This window comes from Mustela putorius, unplaced genomic scaffold (genome assembly GCF_011764305.1).
Source record: "Mustela putorius furo isolate JIRA1106 unplaced genomic scaffold, ASM1176430v1.1 tig00001069_pilon_pilon_pilon, whole genome shotgun sequence".
Classification (NCBI taxonomy): domain Eukaryota; kingdom Metazoa; phylum Chordata; class Mammalia; order Carnivora; family Mustelidae; genus Mustela; species Mustela putorius.
The window spans coordinates 121,083-148,280 of NW_025421558.1; the positions used below are offsets into that span (position 1 = coordinate 121,083).

General features: G+C 41.4%; 1 protein-coding gene and 2 long non-coding RNA genes across 3 annotated transcripts in view; 2 read left to right on the top strand and 1 right to left on the bottom strand.

The window, feature by feature from the left end:
• Nucleotides 1-27,198, top strand: part of MAML2 (mastermind like transcriptional coactivator 2) — a 344,972-nt gene that overhangs the window by 108,562 nt on the left and 209,212 nt on the right. The window lies entirely within an intron of this gene.
• LOC123393895 lies at nucleotides 4,012-16,307 on the bottom strand. The gene is made up of 2 exons (XR_006608704.1): nucleotides 16,221-16,307; nucleotides 4,012-4,708 (listed from the first exon to the last, which is right to left on the bottom strand). It is a non-coding gene; the product is annotated as an uncharacterized LOC123393895 (long non-coding RNA).
• Nucleotides 16,423-21,255, top strand: LOC123393894. The gene is made up of 3 exons (XR_006608703.1): nucleotides 16,423-16,547; nucleotides 17,273-17,402; nucleotides 21,123-21,255. It is a non-coding gene; the product is annotated as an uncharacterized LOC123393894 (long non-coding RNA).

Here is a 27,198-nt window from a genome sequence, read left to right on the forward strand (position 1 = left end):
GTAAGAATCAAGAGGTACAAAGGAATATAAATATACATATAAATATTTGAAAGAACAAAATGTATAAATCTTTGAAAGATATCTTAATGCATTTTGATGTCTTTTTGTACACTAGAAATATTTACACAGATGTTGCCATCATATCCATTTTCTAAGTAGCACAAGGTTTTCTTTCTAAAAAGGGGACCAAGGGACAGTCATATTGTGGAGCATTTGTCATTAAACAGACCGTATTTTATTAAAAGCATTTCTTAAAGCTGTTTCAATTTTCATGTTATCCTATTGAGGATAACAATTCTGAAAACTTGCGAACTGCTGGTAAAAATACCATTTGTATTCTAAGTATAATACTTTCCTATCTAAGAAAAGTTGTCTCTGGTTCTAGGATACCAAAATATAGTAAATAAATTTGTGTTTTCCATATCCACACCCACCTTCCTGCCTTTGAGATCTGTGTGTGATTTTGCAAGACGGAATGTTATATGAAAGTGAACACGAAATGACTGGATTTCTGTGCAGCCCCAAGAGTCTACAATGTTCCAAAAATTAAATTCCCCAAATCACTGGAAATTTCTGGTATAATAGACGCTATTGCTTTTCCCGGTATAATGGAATGAGGTGCTCTTTCAGGTGTTTATTCCCTACTGGTGGGAAGAAAATACTTGTCAATTCGTAGGGCTGATTGATCAACTCATATGCCTTGATTACTTGTGTTCAAGGCACCATGCCAGGTGCTATGGGGATAATACAAATAAGAAGTTTATGTTTCCCTCGCCAGGATGCTAACAGTCTAGTTAGAAAGACTAGAAGCATGGTGGGAAATGCTTTTTAACATGAGACACACGAGGCAGCATCTAATAAAGGGGTGTCTAGATAGAGCTTGGAGACTCAGAGGTCTCCCTGTGGTTCCTGGGATTGTGGATGGTCTGTTGGAGGAGGAGATGGCCCCAGAGGATCTTTCCAACTGTTTCCAAAAGAAAATGAATTTGAAAACACTCAGATGCATAACTGCCCCTTCTAGAATACTGTTACAGTTTATTTCTTTACGAATTTAACCACATTTTCGATACTGTATTGTTTTCTTTGTGCCATTCATAGATTTCTTGGTGGTTTGGGGTTGCGTTTGTGTTTTTCTTCTCTCTTGACTTATCTGAGAAATTCTGGCACTAGCAGGTTTGGGATGTTTTCGTTCAGACATTCTTAAGTTATTTGGTAAGGTCTTTGTTGCATTTTTCTGCTTAGAAACTGCTTTTCTTTTTCTTTGTTTAAACCCTGAACTCAGTAAAAGCTCTTTATTTTTATAGACTCTCAGTAAAGCAATATCTTCGGAGGGGAGAGAATAAAAAATAATCCCCCTGCCACTGGAAGTAGCTACATCTTCAGAAAATATTTCATACGTTTAAGAGATGTCAGAGAGAGCCTTACAAGAACATACATGCACATGGTTACAGAAAAGAGAGCCTAGTACTTTCGATGCCCATATCAGCAGGCCTCAGAATTGCTTGTGAACGACTGGAAACCATGGCCATCTGCCAGCCAGAAGCAACATCACCAGAATGGAATTCACTGTTACACTGTTAAGACTTATAAATACAGTGAGGGTCCAGGAGCCAGGACCTTCAGGCAAAGTCAGGCTTGTCTGGTCTGGTCTGGTCCGGCTGACTGAGCAAGCAAGCTCTCTTTTTGCATGAGGCCTTCCTCAGTCTCAGTGACTAAAACCATTTGTCCCCAAAGTGAAAATGTCCCAAGGGATGGGGGGTGGGCAGCGACCGTCCCTTTTCTTGTCACACACTGTCGTCGTTGGGGTGGAAGTCATCCTGGGAGGAAAGTCAGGGGGTTGTATGGTTGGTCTGAGGACAGTCTTTGGAAGTTAGGAGAGTAAAATCATTTTTGAATGTGAATTCATTTCCCTTCAGAGAAACTGTGCCAAATCCTAGCAACTGGGTGCTGTCATAAAGGATGAAAGTAAAATAAGTTGAAGAGCTGTTACCCATAAAGAGTGGTAGGAAGCCAAGAATGAAACCTGGCGATGGCCGGGGTTTCAGGGAAAGGGCTGTGAAATTAGCCAATGCCACTGCGAGTGAGCCAGGCAGTACAAGTGATAGGAGACCAGCAGCGGCGACTGCACGCTTAGCAGAGATATACTCTATGGGTCCTTTCTCCCCTGGCCTACTCAACAAGAAGGGCAAATGGAGAGCCGAGTTGGTGATGATCTCATTCAGCAGAGGCCAAACCGGAGCCTGCAGCAAAAGCCATCGAGAAGTACTTGCTCTCCACCAGGTAGCAAGTGAAACCCACGATCTGCATTTTCTCATTTAAACTCGGGACAACCCTGGGAGGAAACTCCTACTATTATCAGGGTTTTACCCACGAGGAGACTGAATCTTAGGAAAAAATCATGCCAAAGGTCACATAACTGAGTAGTGAGAGGATGGTCTTTGTTTGACTTCAAATATCTTTAACTTCAGAGCCCACACTCCAAACCTGCGCCGTTCTGCTCATTTCTTCGTTTCCTCACATATTCATGCAGGTATCCTGTAACGGCAGCGTGCCAGGCACTAGGCTAATAAGAGGAGGGTAAGAAAAGTCACCTCCTACTCTGTACTCTTGGCATGAAACTTACAAGTTCACCGTGGCTGAGACATAACAGTCGCGGAAGAATCACATCACTATTAACAGTGCCTGATGACGAGTCACATTCAGGAAAGATGAGGAACAAGAGAATGGCTAGGTATTAGGAAGGGCATATCCCACTTGGTCAGGGAACCAAGAGCTATGCTAAGTAATTACGAGGAGAGGTGTGCATACTACGAAAACTTGGTTATTATTCGGGGGAGTTGAGGAGAACTTTCCTGAGAAAGACTTATGTTTCAGATATGAAGAATTAAAGGCTGATCCCTAGTTGGAGAGGAGAAGAGGCTGGGGGAGCTGGGGACTAGCAGATACCAGAGTCCTGAGGCCTCCGAGAATGACAGATTACCAATTCTGGGAGTCCTTACTGATGGGCAGTGTAAACTCCAGGCTCGTCACCTTTAGTGTGTTTCATATTGCTCAGCCGCACGTCAAATTTCTGACTGTTTCCCAAATGAATTTACACACAACACACTCATTGTTCTTTATGCCTTTTTAATTTGTTTGTTTTCTGCCAATTTTTTTGTGATTGGGCTCTCAGGGTTTGAGGGAAACAAGAGCCACATGCTTCATTATTGCTGTATTACAGTTTCTAAGGTTCATGCTCTTTGATATTTAATAAATACACCTTTAGAGTAAAGAGAAAGTGGATAGTAAATGTCAATTCAGAGGATGATAGAACTTAGTTGTTTTCACTGATATGCTCAATTAGGAATTGACACTGCCTGTAAAAAAAAAAAAAAAAAAAAACTCATCTTTCTATACTAGGTGAGCTTGGAAATAGATTTACTTTTAATTTTTGCTAAGTGAAGCTTTTTAATATTACTTGAAACTAAATGGAAAATTTTCCAAATTAATGCTTGGCAGTTTAGCACATGGGGCGGGGGCAAAATCTTTCCTCTAAAGCAGCTTTTCCAGGGAACAGATTAGTATTAATTAGGGGATGTTTTACTAATGGAATATTTTTCTTGCCATTGATGTCACTGTCCTCCATCCTGGAGGACAGCATTATTGACAGTGATTGCTCATCTGTGTGATAGACTATAGGCAGACAGACCATTTCACATTATTCCATTTGCCCCACACCCCGAGACAATTGACTTTGGATTGAAAGCCTGAAGCTGTTTATCAGGCCTGGCAATATTTGGGACCCTACCTGCTAACACTATCATTGGTCCAGAGACTCTTCTGGATTTCCACCCATCTTCTGTCTTCATTACAGAAAATAACTCGTAGGGAGTGCCTGGCTGGCTCAGCTGGGAGAGCATGCAACCTTTGATCTTGGGGTCATGAGTTTAAGCCCCACATGGAGCTTACTTAAAAATAAATAAATGAATAAACAAACAAAATAATTCTTCAATAACTTCTCACACAACTGAGTAGGACCCCATCAATCTTTTTATTATCTGTAGTAGATAAGATGGTGGAGAATACGGGATGCTCCCTATCATATTTATCTTTGCATCTCCGAGGCTTAGAGCAGAGATTGCCTGATAGCAGATGATTTAATAAGTATTTATTAAGTGACTGACAGAGTGAATGGCAGTCATGTCAACTGCAGTCAGTCAGAGGTGGGCTCCAGATCACAACTTTTGGTAACCACCTCAAATTTTCTTGCTACTTTTAGGAGTTAATGATCATAGATTTAAAACCATGAATATGTACAGTGGAAGTGCTAGGCTATTTCTATAATATTTGTATCAGTTATCTATTCTGAGTAACAAATTGCCTCAAAACTTAGGATCCTGAAACAAATTGTCTCACAGTTTCTGAGAGATGGAAATCTGGGGACAGCTTAGCTGGAGAGTTCTGGTTTGGGGTCTCTCACGACATTGCAGTCAGGCTCTCTGCTGGGGCTTCGGTGATCCAAAAGCTTGAGTAGGGTTGGAGGATCTGTTTCCAAGCTCACTCATGACTGTTGGCAAGAGACCACAGCACATGGGCTTCTCCATGGAGCAGCTTGATTATCCTCATGACATGGTAGCTGGCTTTTCCCAGAGCGACTGATCCAAGAGAGATCCCTTTCGTGAACTGGCTTCCCAAGTTCCATGCTATCACATCCCCTGAATTCAATTCCCTAGAATAGAGGTGATTCATTAAGTTGAACCTACTACATTCAAGAGGAGGTTAATTAGGTCCTACTTTGGAAGGGAGAAGTATCAAGGAAGTAGTGGACATCTGAAACCACTAAACTATCTAAATATTGAAATCTTTCCAATATATTAACATGAATTGCATGCTTTTTTAAGTGGCACAATATATCACAATGTTCCATTTGTCAATAAGAAGTGCTTTTAGACAAAGTGCTTTTCCTGGAAATTAGCAAACTGTTTTAAAATGTTGTAAGTAATGCCATTTAAAAAAAAAAAAAAAAAACCTCATAGTCATGAGAACAAGAATCACTAGTACTTGAAGAATCCAGCTAATGACTTAATTTTATCTATTTTCTTTTATTCCTCTGAAGTAGATTGCAACAAATTCAAATTAAAACAAATTAAGAACATCTACTTTGTACCAAGTACCATGTTACATGCTATGGGAAGGGCATGTATGAAAAAGATAGAGTCGATCCCAAAGAAACTGAGCAGAGATGATGGACACATGCCCAAAACTTGATACAATACTAAGCTCGCTGTAATGAGTTTTCTAATACAGGCACAGAGACAGTGCTATGGGAGCACAAGGAGAAAAAAGTGAATTGACATTGGAAAATGAGAAGACTTCTTGCAAAAAGTGCCCCTTGAACTGGACCTAAAAAGATTAGAGGCCATCCAAATAGATAAGATGGTGGTAGGAAGGACACAGAGCTCAGAACATGGAAGTCTCCTGGGGTGGGCACAGTGGGGAGGAATGCTGGACTCTAAGACGGGAAGGAAGGTACAGGCTGGGCAGCGGGGACCTGCCAAAGGGTTTGAACAGGGGTATTATTGAATAAACAAGCAGACTCCTACTTTAAGAACTAAAGCACATGGAAATTACAACAACAGTAACTATTTACTATATTTACTCTCTCCTAAGCGCGTTAGACGTGGTATCTCTAGTCCTCGGTGACCCCTGATGGGTGCAGGTATTGTCATCGCCATTTTACCGATTAAGAAACTAAGGTTTAAATAGTTGAAATAAATTACCCTGCTAGTGAACTGGGGAGTGATAATTCAAATCTGGGGTTGTCTGACTCCAAAAGTCCATGTTTTTAACACACATGTATAACTCTTTCCTTAATACATTATGAAGAAAATGTTGGGAATGTGTTGAAAAGTACACATGGCTTGTCAATAAATAGTTTAGGGAACTTAATTATGAGACCCTAAGAACTTAGTATCCTTGTCTCTTACTTTTTTAGCCCTATCTTTAAACCAAATTCCTTACTGGAAACATACAGTAAACTGCCAGGGACAGCAGTGGGGCAGGGAGGGGGAGGAGAGGAAATCCAGTCTTGTTGAACCTAAACCAATCACCAAAAGGAAATAGTTCAAAAGAACAGTACTACTATAAGCGTCAAAAAAAGGAAAATACCTAAGCAGACCTGCCCCTGAACATTTGCAGGGCTCAGGGCAAGACAGATGGAAGCCTATGTACCATATATCTAAATATTAAAAAGTTATAAATCAGGATAACAAATGGTTAAATCAAATAATCTCTCTTTTCCTAGCTTGCTTGACAAATATAAATGCAGAATTACAAAATGGAAAAATACATGGAAAACTATGGTTCTTCTGTGACTAAAAGGCAATGACATATCCAATGACTGAATTTAATTATTATTGAGCATACCTGGGTAGCTTACTGCTTTCATGAACAATTAAATTAGGTTATACCCAATTATAAAATAATTATTCCTAAAATTTATTTGCCTTCATCTGCAAATCCCTAGTCTTGTTCTCATGACAAAGATTTTCATGTAACTTTTTTCTGTTGACCAGAGTGATCTAAACTTTAGATTTTAAAGTATTAAAAGTGAAATGTAACTTATTCAAACATACACAACTTGAATATATTTTATTTTCATCACAATGTAAATTAAACAAATGTGGAAAAATAGAAATTGTTTTTTGTGTTCTCAGAAGTTATTTTTCATCTAAAATCTTCAGTTTTCTGTGAGATAAAGGGCCAAACTCAGTTTAATTAATGAATGTAAGATTTAAATAAAAGTGGTTTAAATGAAGCTGGAATTTTTTTAACTTAATCAAATTCTAGTAAATACTTTTATGAAGGTAAAATTGTGAGCAGTATTGACTTAATTGCCAAAGAATCTCAATCACCCAATTCACTTCTAGCCTACATCTGTTTAACTTTAAGAGGACTAAGACTTGTTTGATACTATGAGATACACTTCCACCACACCATGCGACTATTGGCAATATGTTGTGCTGATAGGCGAATACGTCTGGAACCAGGAATTAGAACATGAAAAGAAGCAACAAAATGGAAGCTTGGCGCTACGGGAAAATGATACCATTACCCTTTGCACTCATGCTGAGATGAAAGACTTGACAAGTTAATTCATTTGTCTTGTTCTTACCTAAGCACTTCTGCTGCTGTATTCTCCTTGCCCTTCAAAGAAGTGTCCTCTGACATCGGCATCGTCCTAGCCACCCCTCCTCAAAATGAAGCCACCTTGGGCTTCCAAGACACAGAGCAGGAGATATGGAGAAGCAATCCCCTTCAGAGCCTGAACAGTGCTAGTCACGACAGCAGAAGTTTGGAGTGCCTCATGATGCTGTGCGGCACTGAGCACCGAATTCCAAACGTGTGTGTTTGTCACACTCGTGGTCCCCCACGTCAAGGCGCAGGCTGTTGCTCAGCGTGGCTTTCCAGGTTACAACAGCGAGATGCATGTCAGGGTGGGCGGGAGGTGGGGATCACAGGGACAGGCTACCCACATGAAGACTTCACCTATAAACGTTTCTCACTATGAAAATGTCTGGTTTTAATAAAAAGTCACCAGATTGTACCAAGAGAAAAAGGAAGGTTACAGGGATCCCTATGAATATGTGACCAAGTAGAAGATGGAAACTGGGAGGAAGTGAAGTGAAATGCAAGGGAATGAGATATTGGAAAAAGGGAATAAAAACCAGCCGAGAATGGAAACACCTGAAGAGCAGTTCTGGAAGCTTCCACTCCTTGCTGCTGTACGAGTGACCAGCTCCTATGTATACTGACCTGACTCTTCTACTCCCGTCTGCAAATAAAGCAACATTTAGCTGTTTTCTGTTAATACTGAGGTACTCTGAGACTTTGGGGATCTTCAGTAGCAGAATCGAGACCGGGGAACAGTAAAAATAAATAAATAAATGAAAATGGAAAAAAAAATAATAAGTAGCTCGCACAGACTGCCACTCAGATCTTCCCAATACTGTGCAGAAGCACAACGAAGTAGTGATTTTGGTTTTGTGTTGAAGACAACCTCTGTACAACTTTTGAAGTGATTCAAGGCTGTCCATGTGTTATCCTTATAATTGAAACAGTATTTCACCGCTTTTCCCAGAGTAATAGTTTTAGGGGTGGGGGTTTCAAACCCTGGGTACAGCCTGGCTTCCACAGTGTGACCCTGTTCCCAAAATGATAGGGGCAATGGAACAGATGGCCCAGACTGATGACAGCAGGGTTGGGGTTGTGCTCATGGGGCCAACTGGGACACCAGAGAAGGGAAGGCACATGGCTGTTTCTGAGAATGGATGGGTTTGGAATGCTTTTAAAGTTACTCATCAATGCAAATTAGATAGGAGGGAACTCAGGAACGTGCTATTCTCTGGGGGTACCAATGGGAATGGCGAGGTCAGTTACTGCAAAGCCTACATAATCAGACACGGTGAGTTGTCTCACCTGGGCGGCCGTGGTTTGTGTCACTGGGTTGTTGGACAGCTGTGTTACAGCAGTGTAGTGGTGAAATCATTATTTAGTAATGATCACAGTGATAATGACCCTGCGCTACACATGGGTAGTGCGTCTTGTAAGCGCCCAATAAGTACTTACTGAATAAATACTCGTTCATCAATTGGCTCAACAAATGCCCACTGAATACCTGTTATAAAAAGAACTGGTGGGTCCTGACACGAAGGTGAACGTGTTTCAGCCAGAGCCTTCCCAAGAGATTATAGTTTTGCAGATGTTATGGCGATGACAAACAAATGGCCCAAGATGCTTTTTTTTTTTTTTTAACATTAAGGATTTTGAAATTGATTTTTGGAAAAAGCCAGTAGAGAACTCAGAGGATGTACTGAAACTTACGTGTGTGTGTGTGTCTGTGTTTGTGTGTGTTTAACATATCCCAATATTAAGAAAACCTTACTCTTCTCCAAGTTATTCTATAATATAACTGGAAATAAAATATTGAAAACCCAATCTCACACATGGTCCAGATGCCAAAAAAGTCACTTTTCATTCAGAAGAGCACTGTCCATGGCATTGTTTTATTTTTAAGTTAACATAAGGAAAAAGAATATGTATGACAGCAGATTACAGGAAAGAGGCTCCTACTTCACTTCTAAGTTATGCAACTTCCTCACTGATGACCGAGAGAAAAATAAAGAGGCAGCAAATAATAAAGGGTAAGGCAGGAAGTATGTGGTGACAGGAGTCCCAAGAGGGCTCACCAGCCCGGTGCCACTAAGGAAACACATCTCTAAGGCAGTTAAAAGTTGTCCTGCTTCTCGCATAATCCCAAGCAGAGCACAAGGCCGTGGTTTAAATGTGCGCAGAGAAGTGGAGAAATAAGAGAGTAAGGTCTCCGTCTCACTGAGGGAGTGAGACTCCCTCGTGGGTCTCCGGGCAGCTGGGAATTTGGAGCCTCCCCCAGCACTCATGCAGTGGTTCTTCAGTCAGTTCACGTGGGTCCTGATAAGTGTGACACACCAGAGGGAGTGTGGATTCAAAACAGATATAAAGGTAATCCCTTTGGCAGTAATACTAACTGCCCACCACCATCCAGTGGTTACTAGGAGTTGACAGGACACACACAGGATCGCGCCTAAGACAACAACACTGGCAGAGGGATTATTAACGCCGGTTTCTCGAGGGACGCAAATAATCAACTCGGGACTTAGAGACTGTGTGTGTCCAACGTGACAAAGCTGAGAAGGGGCAGAGCAGCCTTTGAGGCCCGTAAGGAGACTCCAGGGCTCACACTGGAAATCGTAGTGCTGGGCTACCACTAGCTACATGTTTTTCCTCAGGGAATTTGTAAAGGGAAGGTTGGTTCCTACGTTACGCAGAAGGTGTTAAACGATGAACGGTGGAACGGTGTGACCGATAAAATCTAGAGGGATTGGGGTGCCAGAGAACTCACGTCTGAGGGGATGTGGGAAGTCCTCCTGGACAAGGGGGGATTCACGGCTGGTTGCTGGAGAATGAGAAGTGCTTACATTGAGAAGGGAGGGTTCCACAGGATCTGTTTTCAGGAGGTCCTGTTTTATTGTCTTACTCACCTTGACTGGCACTAATGAACGTCAAAGATTTCAACAAAAATAAATACATTGAGGGTCCACTATGTGAGGGGCGTTCTTTTTGTTGCCTTAAAGCTTTTTAACATTCTTTTAAAGAACTGGTTAATCTCCAGGGTCTAGATCCATTAGACCCCAAGCCAGATGGCTCTGGGGAGCCTCTGGGAATGGCTGTGGAACCGCCTCCACTTTCGCACATACCCATGAAAGAATGGTCCCTTGGGAATTTTGCAGACCTGCAATGTGGAGATAATGTAATTCTGGTCATAATTCAACTGCCCCAGATAGAGAGTTGCCAGATTTAGCAAATACAGACACAGGAGGCCCGGTTAAATTTGAATTTCAGACGAACAACAAGTAATCTTTTAGTCCAAGTATGTCCCAAATATTGAATGGGATGTACTTACACTTAAAAAGTTATTTGTTGTTTATTGAAATTCAAATTTAACCAGGCTCCTCTATTTTTCTGGAAACTGCAGCCAGATAGGAACTGGGGGGAATATTCTGAGATTTTAATTTCCTTGGCATATGTAAATACTCCTCTGTTTTTGAAAATATCAAATCCATTTTTTTTTTTAAAAAAAGAGGAAAGGAAAAGAAAAACAAAAAGTATCACTAGGGTTGCACACGCCTATGAGATGTGTTCTCTTTTAACATGAAATCAGTGGGTTACATCGCAAGATAATTTTGTGGAACCAATATAAATCCTGTGTTTTTATACCTTGCATTTTAGTTCAAAAAATTTAACCTTAAAATAATAGTTAGGGTTAACCCAAGTAACTCCCTTACTCTGCATTTCAGGCTATGTACCCTGAGGATAAAAAAGAACTTGCTGAAAACTGGATTTCCGAGTAATGCCCCCATTAAAGATGACAAGTGGGGTTCACTGAGGAGGCATATGCCTTCAGACTGAATTTTAAGAATGACGATTGTTTTTTAAAGTCGGAGTCAAATATCAGTCTTTAAACCAAGTTAAAGTCAATGCTGCAGCTGCCTTCTGTCTCTGTCACTGCTGTGAAAAAAATTCAAAAGGCGCAATCAAACATTTTTTTTCTAGTGCATTTTTTAAAACAACTCGAAATCAACACAAGCACACCAAATGCAGAGAGCAAATGTTTTTACCTATTTAACGTCTCCCTTGCTTATTATTATTAGTAAGATAAACTAGTCTCAAGAGCAGTAATGCACTTCGAGAGAATGTAAAGCATGAAAGGTAAAATGAAGTCTTGCAGAGGGAGAGACTTTAAATCACATTTAGACATAAATCCTTTCGGGTCACAGTCCCATAGATTACCAGCATCTGCTAAACCTAGATAGTTTATAATCACTAAAATTGTTTTAATCTTCCTATGGAAGGCTTACCAGAGAAGTACTGAATTACACTGGGTTAATACTTCTAAGGATGAACAGTCAAGAAATCGATGCATAAATTAATGCAGTGGCTACATAGTAACATCTAAGGTTTGTAACGTATCTGAACCAGGCAGCAGTTATCAAAAGATATAGCACTCCATTAGGGTGATATGTTCTCAGCCCCGTAATCGCCTGGAAAGTTGCCAACCATTCTTCGCCCTCCCCCACTCCTGCAATCATTGCTGACCTGTCATATTCTTAACCTTCGAGAAGAGAGGCTAAAGGTTGGGTTTGTAAAATAGGGAGAAAGCCATGAAAGCAAAAGCACAGATACCCCAGTGAGGGAAGACACGAGAACACACTATCAGTGGTTGGTGTTCTTTGGATCAAAGCTTCCGGTCATCTCAGATGTGGTCTGTCTCAGAGCCTGACTACGTTCCACACCCTGAGTGGGAGCAGTGCAGGGAGCGTTTGGTGCTGGGTGAAATGTACGTTACGCACCCTGGCAAAATGTCACCATGCTGGACGAGGTCTTGGTTCTGTAGGTGGGCATTTGAACTTGTGTAAGTGCATAGGAATGAACATTCCCCTCCACTGACTTTCCTGGGACTGAGGGAAGTATTTCAATGCCATAGAGGTATAAATCAACAAATTATCAAATAGCTAAGTGAATTCTTATTCTACTTTAAGAGGAATAGCAATATAGCATGTAGTAAGCGGTTGAGTAAAGTGATTATGTTCCATGCATTCATGCATCCATTAAACGGAATCTATCGGTCTGGCTTCTCGTTCCACACCCCCATCGCCTCTCTCTCATGTTCCCCGGTCTCTAGGCAGACGCACTGTTTTCTGGACAGTGCCTTATATCGCCTCTTATATGCCTGTTTCCTTCTGCATGTGTTCCTGCCCTTGCTGGGGTTCCCCTCGGCTCTCCGTCTCCCTGCTGAGAGCCACTTCTTCAAAACTTAATTCAGAAATCACCCTCTGACCTCTACTTCCCGATATCACCCAGAGTTGGATGCCCCTCTGCTGTGTTGCTTTGGCCTTGTATTCATAGTCTCTAGGAGAAAGCACATGACATTGGAGTCCAATGAGTTGTTTCTCTGCATGCCCATCTCAGTGAGACCAAGAAATGTTCTTTTTCTGCTTTTGATTCTCATAACAGAGTATGATATGTGGCCCATACGGGTGATTGTATGCATTGGATCCGTGAATTAATAATGAACGGGCAGTGTGCCCCTGGTCTGGACGCCGCGGGAGGGGGTATAAGAAAGATGCAGTACCGAACACCTGACACCGGCAGGTAAAACATCTAAATTACAAAGCTCTGAACTTAATGGCACCAGTGTGAGGAGGAGTGAGGGTAAAGTTCCAAGGGAAGGTTCGTGGAGAAGGTGATATCTAAGGTGGGCTTTGACAGGGGCATTAAAATGGGAGAAGGCAGTGGCCTCCTCTTCCTGGTAGGTTCACCGGAATGTAGACTTTTGGGCAAAGAAGTCAGGACATGGACTGTCAAGAGAAGGCCAAGAATGAGTGTGGGCTTTACACTAAGAAGGAGGTTAAATTCTTCCCATTCTTCATTCTAGGCAACAGTGGGCTCTTTTTCCAGTACCCAGTTTTATGACTCCTTCCTCTGCTCTAGGAGGCTTGCCTCCTTCCACTAATAACATGTGTAGATGCTGTCAGTGGTGTTCCTGAGGACTGGGGATACATCCATCCTGCAAATATTATGCGAAATAATTTTTTTAGCCAATTGAGTATGGAACTCTGCCTCAAAATATGCAGTATTCATCTTAGCCTTGACCTTTCTTTCCTGTTCTTCTTTTACAATTTTATGAAATACATTCTGGGGTCCCTTTTGGCCTAAAGCTAAAAGCTAGAAAGCATCCTTGTTGCCTTTTTCATCCTAGCCTGCAGCTTTTCAATGTCTGCAGTTGGAAACACCATCTGATGATGGAGGATAACAAGTCCAAGGGCAAAAAGCAGTGAGCTGAGGCGAGGGAGCAGCCGGCAGAGCGGAGGCGCAGCTGGGCCAAGTTCAGCAGCAGGTGTGGAGGCGGAAGTGCAGGGGGCAGGTGGGCACGTCAGGTGGCGGCAGGGTTCAGTGGGCCAGTCAGCGAACTGCTCACCGAGACAGTCTGTTTCCACCTTTCTGCACCACACCGAGCCAGCCACTGACCATTTCCTCCCTCAGATTTGCTCATCCTCAAAGAGGGAATCACAATGTGTCTTCCTCAGAGGAATGACTGACCAGTGTCTCATTCGGGAGCCACTAATAGAAATGGTCACGAAGACCTTTGAACACAAGAAACAAAGCACACAAGTAAAAACAACAGGAAGTGGAAAAGAGAGCACTCTGTGACCCGAAATGTTCTGTGTCATATGCCGGTGTCAGAAGGTTATAAGGCTCCAGTGAGATGTGTCACTTAGGAGGACGGTAGAGCCCGAGGACCCAGTAACTGTGAACCCGGCACCCTGTTCCGACTTCTCAGGGAGCACGTGCTTCTCCTGGAGCATTTGTGTCTGCGAGGGCATTGCCCCATCCTCAGCCTGTCCCCTTCTCAACTTTGTACAGACATAAGTGGCTGATTTGCTCTGCTACACAAATGACTCATGCTTTTGTGAGCTCCAAGCAGCAGGTCCTTCAGCAGCTTTTCTTAGCTCTGAGGACAGAAAAGAGGCACCCAGAGGCACATCTCTTACAGGCCAGGTCTTTTTGATTTGTGAAGCAAAGACGGGGAGGGAATGATCAGACCCTGAGCTCAATTATGCAAGATCAGCTAGAGAGTGAAACACGGAACTGACTTCAAAAGGCACCCGATTCTTTCAAAATCTTCGGCCTATGCTTCCGAATTGGACCCGAGTTCAAATTCTCAGTTCTCACGACGGTCAAAGCACGTACATCTGGGGCATTTCAGTACACGTGGATGTAATTAAGAACTTCGGGAGGGAAAGGCAACTGTCTGCAGCTATGAGCACACATCAGCTCTCTGACAGCCTCTGGAATCCAGCCGCCTTTAGAGGGTGGTGTGGGTAGCCAGCCACGGCTTTCAGGACAGAGATTTCAGCCAAGGATCTAGAAGCAAGTGTACAGCGTGTTCCATGTGACTATGAGCATGCCTCATCTGGAAGAGAACTGTACCAGCAGTTCCTGGAGTTTTCTTGGTTATTTAAACCCTCTGCCTTAAAGCGGAGTTCACGGCTTCTCAGCATCGGCAGCCGGGTCCCGTTTTGTTGTATGCTTTCACAGAAAGAATAAGAAACCATAGAGGAAAATGGGAACTAATGTCTCCACGGAGCGTATATCCCTCGTCACATTTAGTCCTCATAAGAACCCTGAAGAGTTCATGCTCTTTTCTCCTTTTTGACAGACTTTTTCAAAACCAAAGCTCAGAAAAGCTCAATAGATTGTCTAGGATCTAGATACCTAGAAATGGAAGTGCTGGAATTAGAATCCAGGATTTCTTGACTCAAAAACCTATGTTTCACCCACAGCTTCAGTTCACCAGAATAACTTGGGCATGGCCTCAAAACCTATGCAGGAAATGTGTCTTAAAAAGGAATCATTTTTTATTATTCAACTATTCAGCTGTTTAGGTATTACATTACTAGAAATTCTGAGCACCAATAATCAAATGAAGGAGAAATACCTTCACTATACACGCATACACACACACACACAATTTATTTGTATGTATATATTTTTTAAATTGTCTCTGTTTCAGGACTGGGAATGAGCATAATTAGAATTCGCTGTTGGACTTGTGTCCACTTGAACCTGATCTATTTTGTCTAACGTTTCTTTGCAAAGCTCTCGAATGCATTGTTAGCCTATCTGATCCTGTCGTCTAGAGACCACAAAGTATTTCACATCTTACCCAGGGAACCGATCCCTTAAGGAAGAGAGGGCATTCTTCACTGACATTTCCTAATTTAAATCCATTGAATGTTGTTTCAACTGCCATTTTAAGGGCAAAGTAAAAGCAATGCGTCTGTAAAGAACTCTGTCACTTTTCTCCACGTGATGACTAACAGTGGAGAACTTAAAACCTTATCCTTGGTATCTTTTGGAGTCCAGACAATTCAACGCTCTCTTGGGATGAGTAAATATCAGCCTGTTCCCAGGAAGATTAACTAGTAAGATGATGGAGGAAAAGCTGCTTCTTTTTAGAGAGCTACACTTAAATTGGCCTCTATATGTCGTCTTAAGACAGAACCTCGGATGATTCATTTCCCTGGTGCTATGATTTCTAGAAAGAAAAGATATTTTATACAGTTTTAAGAGTAATGGTAGTTTCTTTCCAAGGTGTTAATTTTAGTTCCAAAGTTAAGGTTTGTTAATGTAATATATTTACTGGCTTTTAAAAGGCCTTAAAGGAGAGTAGAATTAGCAGACCTGTGCTTCAGGGGACCCCATTTCTGGTCTATACTTGTAGGCAGATCCTCAATTTCTTTACCTGTTGTGGGAGTGGCAACTCTGATCCAGCGTCCTTCCTAGCTTCACATATAAAGGGTAATAAAAAATGAAGAATATTTAAGTACTTTGGAAGTTTTGAGATTCTCAGTGGGAAACAAAGCGTGAGTTTTGTGGATAGAAAGCCCCAAACTGAGAATTCAGCTCTGCTACCTATCACCTGTCTGGGAAAACTTCCTTAACTCCGTGCATCTTGATTACCTCATCTGTAAAGTGAGCCCAAATTAGTTCCTACCACGGGGGAAGCTGTGAGGAGCAAAGGGGCTACTGACCCTAATCAGAACATAAAGAAATTAGGGCCCCAGCTGGAAGTGACTTACCTAAGTTCACCCATCCACAAAGACTTACTGTGCTCTACCAGGCCGTGCGTTTGGAGGGGTTCCTGAGCTATGTTGCTTCAGTTAGCATGTGGCCTCAGCTGGTAGGGACACCCCCTCTCAAAACTGAGACCTGTTTTTTTGCTCCTTTGTGTCGGCAGGAGCAGTCCGATCGCTGACTCTTTCTTGTTTATGGGCTGATGACTCATTTATAAGTTATCTAAGCCTCCCGTTCTTCCTCTCTTGCTCTCCCCTGCCATCTCTGCTCATGGGAACATATTCTTTCTGCTAGCACTTCTCCTGGAGATTGTGAAAGAGTGGCGAGCAACAGTGAGTTAACTCCTTATTAGCAGCCTCTCAAGGCAGCGCCAAGCTCTTCTTCCTGAGAAGTTTTCCGGCTACTTTGATTTCTGCGTGGCCACTGGCCTCGTTCTGCTCTGCTCGCTCCTCCTTGCTCTATTCTCCTGTAAAGTCCTTAAATGTTAGCACTCCTCGGGGATCGGCCCTTGGTCTTTCTTCTCTCTTCATGCTTTTTGCTCTCCCCGGACGATCCCATGCGAGCTTGTGTCCTTGGTTACATCCATCTGCTAACCGGCGACTCCTAAATCCAGGATCTTTCACACGGGTGCCCACATTATCGCCATCTCCAGATGCCCACTGGACATGTTTGCCCGTGTCCTACGGCACCTCCAACAGGCTGTGCCCACCACAGCCCTGCTCGCTTGTCCCCCGTGTTCTCACTGTCTCGCTTGTGCACACACACACACACAGCACTTGCCTCTGCCTGTCCTTCTCGACCCCGAGTGCACACTCCGTATCTATCCACTGCACAAATCATCTTCATTTTATCTTCAAATTCTTACGTCTGGACCCCTTTCTCATCTCTGATAAAGATGTACCAGTTCAGCTCTCTTCTTTTTCCTTCCTGTGTTAGCATAATGACCTTCGAAGTTCCTCTGTGGCCTACTTCTCTCTCCATTTTACCTAATTTGCCTTGTGTATTCCACAAGAGATAATTTTAAAACCAAAATGTATCTTTGTTGATCTCCTATTAGACATATTTTGCTAGATCCTCGTTGCCTACAGAAGAGTTCTGCATAAACTTCACTGCCTGCAGAGGAACCACATACACACAGACGCACCCTCGATTAGAACTCCAACCTCCTTCCAACCTCTCTCCACAAGGTACCCCATGGGCCATTGTGTTCCAATCGCAATAATTAATTTGCTGCTGTTCCCCAAGTGCTTGTCCTATAAGAGCTGTGTGTTTTAAAAAGTAATCGTTATATTTAAGCTAATCTGATTTCAGATTTCTAATTATTATATTAGATATATATATAAAGATAGATGAGGGTGATAAATCTAAAAATAGTCCAATAAATAGAATGACGTTGGCATAGCGGGCAGTTTGAGGAGGGAGTGCACATACGATGCTATAGAAAAGGAAGAGACAAAAGAATTCTCAAACTTAATTAAACCAATTATACTCACATATGCTACAGTGTAAAATCGTATTAGAACTTGAGTGATCCATCCATATGCTGGTGTTAGAAAAGTTTCAAAGTGTGTAGTTAATTATTTAATATGGTGCTTAGAGATAAGAAGACAATAATAATAATTATACAGCCCTACCCCATTTTGTCGTGTGTCACAGATAATGCCTTTTTTACAAATTGAAGGTTGGTGGCAACCTTTCATGTAGCAAGTCTGTGGGCACCATTTTTCCAGCCTCGTGTCCCTGTGTCACATTCTCATAATTCTCGCAATATTTCAAAGTTTTTCATTATGATTATATTTGTTATGGTGATCTGGGACTAGTGATTACAACTCCCTGAAAGCTCAGGTGATGGTTCGTATTTTTAAACAATCAATCACTTTTAAAGTAAGATCTGTACAGTTCTTAGATGTGGTGCCATTGCACATTTGGTGGACTCCAGTATTGTATAAAAATAACTTTCATATGTCCGGGAACATATGACTTCATTTCACTTGCTTGACGGTGATACTCATTTTATTGGGGTGGCTTGGAACCAAACCTGCAATATCTCCGAGGTACGCCTGTGCTATCTCACATTATTGGGCACTTACTGTATGCTGGATGCTGTGCTAAGTACTCCATATGCATCACTTAATCCTCCCAATACCTCTTTGATGCAGTTCCTATTACTGCTTTTATTTAAATGTGAATAAAAGGGGCACCTGGGTGGCTCAGTGGGTTAAACCTCTGCCTTTGGTGACTCAGGTCATGATCTCAGGGTCCTGAGATCAAGCCACCATTTGGGCTCTCTGCTCAGCAGGGAGCCTGTTTCCCCCTCTCTCCCTCTGCCTGCATGTAATCTCTGTCTGTCAAATAAATAAATAAAATCTTTTAAAATTATGTATTTATATATTTGACAGAGAGAGAGAGAGAGATCACAAATAGGCAGAGAGGCAGGCAGAGAGAGAGAGGGAAGAAGCAGGCTCCCCACTGAGCAGAGAGCCCGATGCAGGGCTTGATCCCAGGACCCGAGATCATGACCTGAGAGGAACGCAGCAACTTAACCCACTGAGCCACCCAGGCGCCCCAGTAATCTGCATTTTTAACAAGCACTTTGATGATTCTGACTTCAATGATCTTCTGGACCAATATTTTGAATAAAACCTTGACTTAATGGATAATCGAGATGCTGGTTGTCAACAAACTGATGACACAGAAGCAAGAATAAAAAGAAAAATCAAAAAGTTATCAAACTTCACCTCATTTAAAATACCATCATGACCTCACCCTGCCTTGATTCTCTCTGAACTTTCTTACTTCAAGTATCAACAGGTGAAATAAATGAAACACAAACTCCTCAGAAAAGGGGAGAAATGACTTTTGTTTATTTCCAAATGGTTGTTCTTTTTTTAATAGCCCCAGACATCAGTGCTGAAATGCTAAAAATTTTAGAGCAGAATGTACAAAACGTTCTTGAATTATATTTCATTCTTGGGTGCCAGGCACATTGAGTTTGTATCACAAAACACTGAAATAATAAAAAGCAGGTGCCCTGTCAAGTTTCTTTCATAATTGGGAAACTAAGAGTTGATGTATTTTGCAAAAAAACGTTGACAAAATCATCCCAGGGACTGCATCCAGCGCTTTTACCATACATTGAGTGAGATACGGATCGGAGTGGGGAGAGGGGATGCAGTACTCCAGAACATAGTAGGCAGCAGATTACGGTAATAACACCTTTTGTGATCTGTGGGAAATAAATCTCTCTCTTTTTTTTAATCCCTGCAGTAAAAAATGCGACCAGTTGTTAAAAAGAGCTTGCTCCATGAGATGGAGACTCTGAGTTTGGAAACTTAGAAAAAACCTTGCAAGAGAGCTAGTATGGAGAAAACAGGAAGACAACTTCCTCTCTGAACATACACCATTTCCTGGGGAGGAAGTGGGACTTAAAAAAAAAAGTTCTTTGTTGACTCTGTAACAGAGAGGCATCTATTTAGTGATGACTATATACGTTTATACAACCAGGACACCAACTTAAAAAAATAAGGAAATCCTTCAAGTAGCTTCTATATTCAATCATGGCAAAGTTCAAAGTCGTTGGATCAGTTGGTTTGGAATTTATTTTATTTTATGATCATCATTAATTTATTTAGAGCCACTCACCTAGTGCCTGGACAGTTTTTAAGGGACAACAGCCAAACACCACACACGGTGAAGTGGGGCTCTTACTTTCAATACTGTGGCATCTCCTGAGGCAGCCTACTATCCAGCAGGCGGAGAGGGAGAACGGATGGGTATTGCCTGGTGAACCAGGACCCGCCCTCCCCAAAGGCCAGCTCCAGGAGCCTGCAGGAAAAGGGGCAGCACCGGGCAGCGGCACAGATGGACACAATCTATGATCTGTTTAGTCCATGAGATAACTATTGGCTGAAATTGGTTTATAACTGACTTCATCTAAGGATGAAGCAAAATCATGAAGGTGACCACAACCTACCAACGAATTTGGGGAACTGTGAGCACAGACCGAGAACCATGAGAGCCAAGAGTCCCTGAGTCTAAGGCAGTACCATACCTTGACTTTACATAGTAACTTTAACCTTGTGTTGAATTTTTTGGAACAGAATTTTCCCTGTAACTTTTAAGGGGCTGGAACGATGGGCCAGCAAGTAATTGAAATGGCATCCTTTGCAGCACACAGAAAAAAGGGAGCAGGGCTCAGAAGCAGCACAAAGCCATAGATTTCCAGATTACAGTAGAGAATTCTAACTGGTGTAGGCACAGGAAAACAAGTCCCTTTAGTGAGGGCAGAGTAAATCTCTTTTTGTGGAAACAAAAGGGGAAACGGATTTAACATCTTTCCTTAAGTTACCTTGAAAGAATGTTTTTTTTGTTTTTTTTTTTTTTAAATATTTTATTTATTTATTTGACAGAGAGAGATTACAAGTAGACAGAGAGGCAGGCAGAGAGAGAGAGAGAGAGAGAGAGAGGGGCAAGCAGGCTCCCTGCTGAGCAGAGAGCCCGATGCGGGACTCGATCCCAGGACGCTGAGATCATGACCTGAGCCGAAGGCAGCGGCTTAACCCACTGAGCCACCCAGGCGCCCACCTTGAAAGAATGTTATGGTGCAAGTTTACTGTGTTTTTTCAGGAGATTGGATGATATCTTTCCCTGCCCTTTTTTATCCTCTTAACATGTCATGGTCTATATAATTTTGTCCTCCTTTTATTCACCAAAGTTAGGATGTTAAAAAGCTCTCTCTAAAACTATATGTTTTTTCCAGTGTTCCTTTTTATACCTTCATTATTCCCAGAAACTTCTGAAGTATTTGATAAATAGTATTACGGAGTTGCAGAATTGCCCCCAAATCCACACCCAAGATAGCCTTTACTCTTTACAGCCATTGACTATATTTGTATGTGGTGTTGCAGGCAAGAATAAAAGAAGAAATCATCTGCATTCTTTGACTTTCTGTTTAAAGGGGACAAGATGATATGGATTACCTGATAACTCTACACCTTTTGGCAATTTCAGTCGCCCTGTAATAAAAACTTTTCAGCAAAATTCTTTACTTTTCTCCTGTCTTAATACTCATCAATCACTATGGTTATCCATTTTGCCTGAAATAAGCTGATTTTTAATGACATTTAAGCTACGTTGTTTTCTGTGTTCACAAACCATTTGGAAAAGACTAAGGGTAAGATTAAGTCATAAAAACCTTTATAGCTTAATCTGCTCGATAATGAATATTAGTTCCATCAAAACACAAATTAAGGCAAGTATTTAGAACCAACAAATTCATAAAAGGTACTTTATTGCTAACGATATCAATTTTTCTATAAGCGTATAAATAAACCTTCCTTCTTCTTAAATGCGTAACAATCTTCTGCTGAAGGCTCACATGGAAAACATGAACAAAACAGCAGATCAAAAACAAAATGCAGCTTTCTTTTCTGCTAGAGATCAAGACCTCAGTGTTGGGCTGTTTAGGGTTCTCCTAGTAAGCAACCTTTACCCATCAGCTTCTAGGTTAGAAGATGAGAATGCAGCCTTTCAGGGGCAGTGACTTGGGGGGGCAGCTCCAAAAGTAGTCATCCAGCTTTCCAAGGAAATTCAACCTGTGAGCTGCCGCAAGTGTCAGAGGCTCTAGTTTAGGCAACATCAATTTTATACTTTTACTCATTACCAGTTCTTCACCAGCCTGGCCCTTGGACACAGAGTGTAGGTCAATAAAAGTTGGTAAAACTGAATTAAACTTATGGGGTGCCTGGGTGGCTCAGTCAGTTAAGTGTCTGCCTTCGGTTCAGGTCCTGATCTTGGGGTCTGGGATCGAGCTCCGGGTTAGTCTCTGTGCTGAATGCAGAGCCCACTTCTCCCTCTCCCTCTGCCTGCTGTGCGTGTGTGCGCGCTCTCTCTCTCTGTCAAACAAATAAATAAAATCTTTAAAAAAAAAATCTTAATTAAACTTAGCATGAACCACATGAAGGGACTGACCATGTCTAATTTATATTTGTATCCCAAATTCTGTGCCTGAAATATACGAGACACTAAACACTAGACTCTAAATGTATGTTTAAAGATGAAACAATTACAGCATATGTACTGTGTACCAGCAATCCTGGTAAGGCCTTGAGAATGGTCCCTGGAAGTTCACACTCGGTCCCGTAGAACTGAGTGAATGAAATACATTGGTGGGTTTGTTATGTTAAAGTATAGTTGACCTGTGAATAGTGCGAGAGCCTTAGGGGCCCTGATGCCCTGCACAGTCAAAAATTCATGTACAACTTTTGACTCCCCCAAAACTTGACTAATAGCCCTCTGTTGACCAGAATACTGACTGATAACCTAAACGTCGATGGACATGTATTTTGTATACGATATGTATTATGCACTGTATTTTTACAGTGAAATAAGCTGGAGGGAAAAAATGTTATTAAGAAACTCAGAAGGGAGAGAAAATGCATTTATGGTATTTTTCTGTATTTATTTAAAAAAAAAAAAAGGTCTGCATATAAGTGGACCCTCGCAGTCCACATCTGTGTAACTCAGGGGTCAAGTACTCAGAGAACTCTGAATAATTGTTACCACCAAAACAATAAATGGCAACAATTAGGTCACTACAGTAATTGCTCGAGGAACAATTCACAGATTGGAGCGTTCAATTTTGTGGCAACCATATGGTTATGCATTTCACCATGTTGACATCATACTGTAAAATTCACACATTATATAAAAAGAAATCACACCAGGAAAGTACAGGCTACCACAAATAGTAGAGAGAAAAACACATTACTGAAGTTTACTGCTTAGTAACAGATTTAAGGATTTGAGCTTCTGATTCTTAAGAATTTAATTGATGCCAGTTTTGAGAGGCCCTCTAATCAGTGTAAGAAGAACGAAGGGTAAAAAAAATGAAATATAGTAGACCCATGATGGGAGAGGAGAGTAACAGATTCCATTAGGCGCCGCTAACATGACCTCTAACACACAGAGACTCTGATGCCCACTGTGGCAGGGATCCCGGAGACCTGGGTCCTTGTTCTCTCTCTGCTGTGAACTTAAACACATTTCCTCCCCTATAACTCAAAGGCACTGAACTATTTCTGATAGTTGTGGTTAAAACACACACACACACACACACACACACATCTAGGGTCTTTGCCGAGACCTCTTAATGCATATGCTTTTATCTTTATAAACATATCAGTAGAATTACAGCCCCATAATTTAGTGACCTCTTTATTATCCTGAATATAATTAGCTCAAAAGTGTAGGTAAGACTATGTCAGCAATTCCTTAATACTGTCCCTTTCCAAAGGATCTCTCCTCCTCAACCTCCTTTATTTTTGTAACATATTCTCATATTTCTGTTACAGAACTTGCCTGGAGCAATGTATTTTACTTAGTGTGTTTGTATGTCTCTTGTCCACACTAGACTCTGAGTTCCTTGAGGGCAAACACCATGACTTCTCTTCTCTTTTTAGAGTCCTCACATAGTACAGGGATTGGCTAGTAGGAGCTCAATGAATACTGAATGAATATTTAATCAACTTGGTTGGGCAATAGCATATTTCGTGTGTGTGTCAGATACTTTCCACTTGCCCCTGTGGATCCATCTCCACCCTTTTCCAGCCTGCTCTGGCCAGAAAGTTGTTGCTCCTTACAAAACAGCCTGCTGTTGACGACTCTCTCCTTGCTTCCAGAAACTTCTTTCTTCTCTGGGCCTCCAGGCTTAGGGATAGTGACAGTGTCTTTGCTAGTATCCCGGGGTTCCTGCTCTATCATTTGGGACTCCCTACTCCCTACTCACACCTGGATGATTACTCCACAGCCACTCCTCAAATTATCCTAATTGGAGTGTACCACCTATTTCCTGTCAAGACCTTCACTGATATAGTGGATAAGAAAAGAAAATTTCAATTGACAGTGTGTTTTTGAACTCAGATTATTAAGAATGATCAGACTGAATTTTTTGGTAAATGTCTCAACAAATACATCTTTATATAGGCTAAGTATTTTTATACGTGGCTCACCATCATTGATTCACCCATTCCTAAGTATGATGTTACAGATTCATTTCATTGTCTATACCACAAAAGCATTTTTGCATTTGAGTTAGTCATTTACTTATGTTTACATTTGGTCATTGATGTCTAAATGTATTTCTCTGTGAATTGGGACCTATTCCCCTGGAATACAGTGCCTCAAGGGAAAGAGTGCCATCTTTTTTAGCTAGCAGCCTTATGGCTGACTGACCTCTGAGGAAAAAAAAAAAAAATCTGGATATCTATAAATTATGAATATGGCCTATTAAGTATAGAGTCAGATCTGTCAGCAAACATTTTGTACATTTTTAGGTTGAATCTGATGGGACTTGTTACATTCTTTTCTAGAAGCAGCAATTCTTAAGGAAGTATATAACCAGTTGATTAGTGTATTCATGGTCAAGTAATCTGAAGAACTATTAAAATTTCCACTTTTTAGAGAGTATTAAACATATTAGTGCAGGCAGTGGTCTAATGCCATGCCTTTATCATTGATAGGTAAACACCATGAAGTCAGAGACTTCCTTTTTTTTTTTTTTTTTTAAGATTTTATTTCTTTATTTGAGAGAGATAGAGTTAAAGAGAGGGTGAGAGCGGGTTGAAGAGCAAAGGGAGAAGCAGAATCCCCGGTGAGCAGGAAATCTGATGAGGGGACTCAATCCTGAGACTCTGAGACATGATCTGAGCTGAAGGCAGATGCTTAACTGACTGACCCACACAGGTGCCCCATCAGAGACTTTCCATTTTGTGTTCTGCTGAATCCCCAGTGCCTAAAACAAAGCCTGGCATCTAGTAAGTGTTCAGTAAATATTTGTTGATTAAATGTTATTAGAATTTGGATATATTACTGAAGAGTCTTTTGTGGTTTTGACTATATTGTCATTTATAAGTGAGAAAAAAGATGACATAGGTTCATATTTTCAACAGATATGTATCACATTCTTACCTTAGCCAAAACACTGCATTCAATGTGTCCTTTGGGAGCACACATTCTATAGGTAAAAAGTACTCTCCTGAACACATTAGTCATTGGTGGACCCCATCTCAAATGGCTTCTCTTCTGGATCAAAATATTTTTGCTCAAAGCAAGCTTTTACCTCCACTCTCCCAATCTCTGATTTTTTTTTTTTTTGCCAGCTTTGCAGAAATATATTGAAGCAATTAGCACTTTCCTAAAGAGTGTCTGATTCTATTCTGGGATTCCATGGCTGGTGACCATGTTGTGCCTTTTCATGTGTATTTGATTACACCAATAAAACTGCTGGAAAGCTATTCCCTCTTGTTTGATTTTTTTTTTTTTTCTATCTCATCCACAATGGGGAAGACAGAATCTTCCTCCTTGTCTATGATTTTTGTAAAGATTTTATTTATTTGACAGAGAGAGAAAGAGAGAGGGAACACAAGCAGGGGGAGTGGGAGAGGAAGAAGCAGGCTTCCCCCTGAGCAGGGAGACCAATGCTGGGCTCAAACCCAGGACCCTGGGATCATGACCTGAGCTGAAGGCAGACGCTTAATGACTGAGTCACCCAGGTGCCCCTTGTCTATGATTTCAATGAAGCCATGGTTCCATTAAAGACTTCCCCAAGTCCTTTAATTTGGTTTTCTTGTGACTGCAGTTGAACTCTACAGGATTTTATCTTCATAGACATTTTGATTTATTCACAAACACTTTTTACTTATTTGACTATAAGTAGGTCCTTGATGTGAGTCATTCTCAGGGAATAATCCTAATGGTCCAGAATTTGGAACATACAGAGTAAGACTCCAGACTTAGGGCAATTAATTGTTCCTTATTCTAAATAGACTTCTAGAGGATACAGAGTTTTTGAGGGAATGGCACATGGCAAGATAGTGTTGTAATTGGGAAACTCACATTCCCTTCTGGCAATTAAACTTCCTACTTCTCTTCCTCCCCTCCCCCTGTCCTCCTGCTCTTTCTCCTTTTTTCTTTTCTTTTTCTTTTCTTTTTTTTTTTTGAGTGCCCAGAGATCCACTTCCCTTTTTAGAGTCACATTTACATGGTAGAGAGAAATGCTTTGAGAGCCATCAAAAAGGTGCAAATAATTATTCTAAATAGTTGCATACAATTAAGCACATGCCATTTGTTCTAAAGAACTCATCCTGAAAATAATTCTTTACACTGTATTTTCAGATTTCATGCCATGCATCCATAAATAAATGAGGCCTTTCTTTTCTTTTTTATTAAGGAAAAAAAAAAAAAAAAAAGAGGGACAAGAAAAACCAGCCATTTGTTCTCAAAAGAGGTGAAAAGCATTGTAATCCCATGAAATCTTGCTTCTAGATCAGAAAACCAAAAAGTTCAGAAGGGCTCGCCATCTTGGTTGTTTTTGTTACATGGAATTGTCTTTCCCATTTTTTCCCTCCTTTGTTACCTCTTTGCTCATGTCATGTAAGGATCAGTGCCACTGCTCTTGGCTTTATCTCCTGAAATGGCCAATTTCAGCTGGGCCCTTAATGCCATTTCAACATCTCTTCACCCCTTCACCCCTCCCCACCCCCGCACTTTGCACTACTGCAGATGGAAACTTGTCCAGAAGTTCCTAAGATGTCAGCAGGAAGAGGCGGTGGTGTGAGGCATAATGGTGGCCTGAAGGAAATAATAAATTGCAGGAGTGTTGCTGTGAGGAACGTACTAACTTAGGCCATCTTTCTCTGATGAAATCTGTCAGGCTCTTAGTTTTCCAAATGTGGGAACTTTTCGTGCTTGTTTTCCTCTTAGACACAGGATAATTCCCAAGAGAGATTCCATTCATTCCTCATAGAGAAACAGAAGAAAAAGATTGAAGTCGAGCTCATAGCTTATTAGGAGAATTGTATTTACTCAGATTTGATTCAAGAAATGGACTTGGACCATCAGCTTGTCCAAGCTGGAAGTTCCCCATTTTGTATCTGGACCACGTGGAGTTCAGGCATGGGTTCTCCTGACCAGGGATGTCACAGT